The 5,186-nt window shown below is 43.0% G+C and overlaps 1 long non-coding RNA gene across 1 annotated transcript; it reads right to left on the bottom strand.

Annotated features, from left to right (window-relative positions):
• Nucleotides 1–560: 560 nt before the first annotated feature.
• LOC121554670 lies at nucleotides 561–4,702 on the bottom strand. Its single transcript, XR_005997747.1, has 4 exons — nucleotides 4,377–4,702; nucleotides 3,926–4,007; nucleotides 966–1,060; nucleotides 561–694 (listed from the first exon to the last, which is right to left on the bottom strand). It is a non-coding gene; the product is annotated as an uncharacterized LOC121554670 (long non-coding RNA).
• Nucleotides 4,703–5,186: the final 484 nt, after the last annotated feature.

Below are 5,186 nucleotides of genomic sequence, written 5' to 3'. Positions count from 1 at the left end.
GTTTTTAATTGTGATTTAAAATTAAAAACATGGATTTTTACTTTAGAGATTTATGTGGGGCGGCAGGTAGCTTAGTGGTTAAGAGCGTTGTGCCAGTAACCGAAAGGTCGCTGGTTCTAATCACTGAGCCGACTAGGTGAAAAATCTGTCGATGTGCCCTTGAGCAAGGCACTTAACCCTAATTGCTCCTGTAAGTCGCTCTGAATAAGAGTGTCTGCTAAATGACTAAAAAGAAAAGAAAAAGAATGTGGTCAGTTTTTTGTTTTTTTTTATCATTCAGCAAGTAGTCCAAGTCATCCATGGTTCTGTTACTCCGGCAGTGTTGATGCTGATGGGAGGGAAAAAATTATATCCCTGCAATGTATTGAAATCACTTATTAGTGCAAGTGTCAATGGCCTTTCCAAAACATGAGAGAGGTAGGTAATATACTGGCCATGGTCTCACCTGAGAGAGATGGTAGGTCACAGAGGTTGGTGGCACCTTAATTGGGGAGAACGGGCTCATAGTAATGGCTGGAGCGGAATTAGTGGAATGGTAACAAATACATCCAGATGTTTGATGCCATTCCATTTGCTCCGTTCCGGCCATTATTATGAGCCGTCCTCCCTCAGCAGCCTCCCTTGTGGTAGGTAATATACCTGCCATGGTCTCATCAGAGAGAGAAGGTAGGTAATATACTGGCCATGGTCTCACCTGAGAGAGAAAGGTAATATATTATTAGCCATGGTCTCACCTGAGAGAGAGAAAGTAGGTAATATTCTAACTCAATGTAATTGGATATACTTGTAATGTCTGCCATTCTATATTTACATTTACGTCATTTAGCAGACACTCTTATCCAGAGCGACTTACAGTTAGAGTGCATACATTTTTCATACTGGCCCCCCGTGGGAATCGAACCCACAACCCTGGCGTTGCAAACGCCATGCTCTACCAACTGAGCTACACAACAAAGATTTCCTACCAAGCCCTTTGCACTGATGTTCCTGGAGATACTCTTGCTTGGTTGGTATTGGGACAGGAGAGTCTGAGAGTCTGAGTCTTTGGGGGTTGTTGGCACTGTGGGAAAACAAATTGTTACTTCAATAGTACACGGTACAATGCAATGTCATATTCCTGCATACACCCCACCATATTCTGTGCATACTGTATGCCAAATAAACTTTGATTTTGATAACATATGGCTGGAATTTGAGTAAATTAAAGTGAGAACGTATGCACTGTTTATGAATTCAACCATCAAACCTGACTACGGCTAAATTGGGGGGGAAGACATTACCACCAAATAAGTCAGTGTCACAACAGTGTCCTTTACATACATAGGATGTGGTGTTGTGCTGTAACCAGTGTAGCATGTGTCATGCACCATCCTATGACTTGATGGCCCACAGTCCACCAATATGTCATGCAGATGAGCCATTTGTTACAGGCTTTGGTTTTTGCTAAAAAGATGGCTGTTCTGTCTGGCATTTCATTGTTGACAGCCAGTAGACACCATGTTCATATTGCTGCATTTAAGTTGATCATGTTGTGAGATGGAAGTTGTTTACTCACAACAGAAAATATGTCAAACAAAATTATAGGATATATTTGTTGTCTTAAGGGAGAAGGTGTTACAGGCCTTGGTTTATCTGTTTATACTTTGAAGTTGGACGTTAGCACATTAGCATGTGGGACACATCGAATGGCGTCACCTCATTAGTCAGTATGTATTACACCTGTGCTGGTTTGTCATCTTGTTAGTAGGAAGGTGTTTCACCTGTGCTGGCCCAGGTGCTATTTAAGAGTGGCTGGCCGGGTGCTCCAGTGGTCTTGAGAGATGTGGAGGGTTAACACCTTTTGTTGCCGCTTCCTATTTCAGTTCTAGACAAACAATTATTTATCTGATCTTCACTGTTTTAATTTTGCTCCACTTTGTGGTTTGCTTCCTGTCTTTAAGTTTGGTGTGGGTTTTAATTTTGTTTGCCTGTTCTTGGGCAAATTTAGTGGGCGCTCATGGTGGATGTCTTTTAGGTCCCAGTTGTTGTTGCTAGTCAACTGTCAGTGGACACCTCCATGAGTGTCTTAAAGAACCCCTCCTGTTTCATTCCAAACGAGCTTCAACGCCATACAACACTCCTTCCGTAGCCTCCAACTGCTCTTAAACACTAGTAAAACTAAATGCATGCTCTTCAACCGAACGCTGCTTGCACCCGCCCACCCGACTAGAATCACTACTCTCTGCGGGTCTGACCTAGAGTATGTGGACAACTACAAATACCTAGGTGTCTGGTTAGACTGTAAACTCTCCTTCCAGACTCACATTAAGCATCTCCAATCAAAAGTTAGATCTAGAATCGGCTTCCCTATTTCGCAACAAAGCCTCCTTCACTCATGCTGCCAAACATGCCCTCGTAAAACTGACTATCCTACCGATCCTTGACTTCGGCGATGTCATTTACAAAATAGCCTCCAACACTCTACTCAGCAAATTGGATGTAGTCTATCACAGTGCCATCCGTTTTGTCACCAAAGCCCCATATACTACCCACCATTGTGACCTGTACGCTCTTGTTGGCTGGCCCTCACTACATATTCGTCGCCAAACCCACCGGCTCCAGGTCATCTATAAATCACTGCTAGGCAAATCCCTGTCTTGCCTTAGCTCACTGGTCACCATAGCAACACCCACCCGTAGTCTGCACTCCAGCAGGTATATCTCACTGGTCATCCCCAAAGCCAACACCTCCTTTGGCCGCCATTCCTTCCAGTTCTCTGCTGCCAATGACTGGAACGAACTGCAAAAATCTCTGAAGCTGGAGACTCTTATCTCCCTCACTAACTTTAAGCGTCAGTTGTCAGAGCAGCTTACTGATCACTGCACCTGTACACAGCCATTCTGAAATTAGCCCACCCAACTACCTCATCCCCATATTGTTATTTATTTTGCTAATTTGCACCCCAGTATCTCTATTTGCACATCATCTTTTGCACATCTATCATTCCAGTGTTAATACGAAATTGTAACTATTTTGCACTATGGCCTATTTATTGCCTTACCTCCATAACTTACTACATTCGCACACACTGTATATATATTTTCTGTTTGCATTTTTGACTTTGTTTTGTTTACCCCATATGTAACTCTGTGTTGTTGTTTTTATCGCACTGCTTTGCTTTATCTTGGCCAGGTCGCAGTTGTACATGAGAACTTGTTCTCAACTGGCTTACCTGGTTAAATAAATGCCCACCCACTTGGGAGGCAGGCCCAGCCAATCAGAATGAGTTTTTCCCCACAAAAGGCCTTTATTACAGACAGAAATAGTCCTCAGTTTCATCAGCTGTTTGGGTGGCTGGTCTCAGACGATCCCTCAGGTGAAGAAGCCGGATGCTGAGGTCCTGGGCTGGCGTGGTTACACATGGTCTGCGGTTGTGAGGCCGGTTGGATGTACTGCCAAATTCTCTAAAACGACGGAGGCGGCTTATGGTAGAGAAATGAACATTCAATTATCTGGCATCAGCTCTGGTGGACATTCCTGCAGTCAGCATGCAAATTGTACGCTCCCTCAAAACTTGAGACATCTGTGGCATTGTGTTGTGTGACAAAACTGCACATTTTAGAGTGGCCTTTTATTGTCCCCAGCACAAGGTGCACCTGTAATAATCAGCTTCTTGATATGCCACACCTGTCAGGTGGATGAATTATCTTGACTAAGAAGAAATGCTCACTAACAGGGATGTAAACCAATTTGTGCAAAACATTTGAGAGAAATAAGTGTTTTGTGCATATGGAAAATGTCTGGAATCTTGTATTTCAGTTCATGAAACAAGGGACCAACACTTTACATGTTGCGTTTGTATTTTTGTTCTGTGTATTTGTCAATTACCAACAAAATAATTATTGAATCACAAAACATAACAGAAAATGCATACAGCATTTCTTACCTCTCTTTCAGTGTTGGGGTTTGCACAACCACAACTTGTACAGCCTCAGGTTCCCTCAAAATCAGTCTCCACCAGTATCTCCCTGAGAAATACATGTTTGTGTGATGTTACTGTCCTGAATTTTATAGCTAGATTAACTTCTTGGGGTGGTCCTGGGCCGAAAATGCTGTCGACCACCTAGCTAGCTACCATTGTCATCTACAAATGAAACAAACTTATGTCAACAATCTGCATATCTAGCTTTAGATAGCTAACGTTACCTAGTTTCAATAAAGGCATTGGGCGGGGTTTATGCAGTGTAGCTACATTATGCTATCCTTAGATTCCTTTGAGTACAAAACAGTCTGAATACAGAAGATGTTAGCTAGCTAAGGAGCCATGTTCGCTAGCATTGAACACACTATCAGCAGCTAACGTAGTTATTAGGCTAAAAACGCAACCAAACACTAACCTAATGTTACCAGTCCATGAGAAAAGTGGTAATTTCGTCTTCACTCTTCCACCTTTCAAAATTAATTCAGATTTTTATCCGGTTTCTGGATTGGTTATGAGCAGTCTTTTTGTCGCTTCTTTTTCTCCTTTGGGGTCGAATTGACTCAGATCCAATAACCGAGAGTAACGCTTGTTTGCTTCGTCTGCCCTGTTTGTTTCTGGTGGCTGTAACGTAAGGTTGCAAGTGACTTTCACATCCTTGCCAGCTCCGGGGCAGCAGGGTCATTCGAGTAGGCGGGATTATTGCAAAGACACACCTGGCCCAGAAGGCCAGCCGAAGGCGGCTCAGGGCTCAACCCCCTTGTTTTAATTCGAAGTGAAAACACTACACAAGAAGTGGGGCAGCATAGGGTCGCACACGACCTGCGGATTGCTGCTTTAATTAAGTGAAAAACATTTTTGGGGGTATTTTTTAAAGCTTTATTTTAAAATCTCAATTCACTTATGTGGCGCTCATTTCCATAAAGTTAATCTTCCCCGTGTTACGACCGTGTAATTTTTTATTTTGTGCTTTATTGTTTTGTATGAAACACTGTTCCAGATAAATTATCCTTTATCAGTGGCTACTCAGTGAGGGAAAGTCATATTTTTTTATGTCGATTTTTAAATGCTAATGTGCCCTTTTGGCATTCAGCAGAACTCTGGAGGATACTTTGGAGGCTTGCAGGCACGGCTGTCGTTAGCGCCGCTCGCGCCTCTCGGCACGCCTCGTGGTCTTGGCAACCAATAATCAAATTACAGCCCATGCAAATGGACCTCCTGGTGAGTG

The sequence above is a fragment of the Coregonus clupeaformis genome, chromosome 39 (genome assembly GCF_020615455.1).
Source record: "Coregonus clupeaformis isolate EN_2021a chromosome 39, ASM2061545v1, whole genome shotgun sequence".
In the NCBI taxonomy this organism is placed as follows: Eukaryota; Metazoa; Chordata; class Actinopteri; order Salmoniformes; family Salmonidae; genus Coregonus; species Coregonus clupeaformis.
Note: the sequence above shows the minus strand (reverse complement) of the source record. Positions and strands in the feature narration are given on the sequence as shown.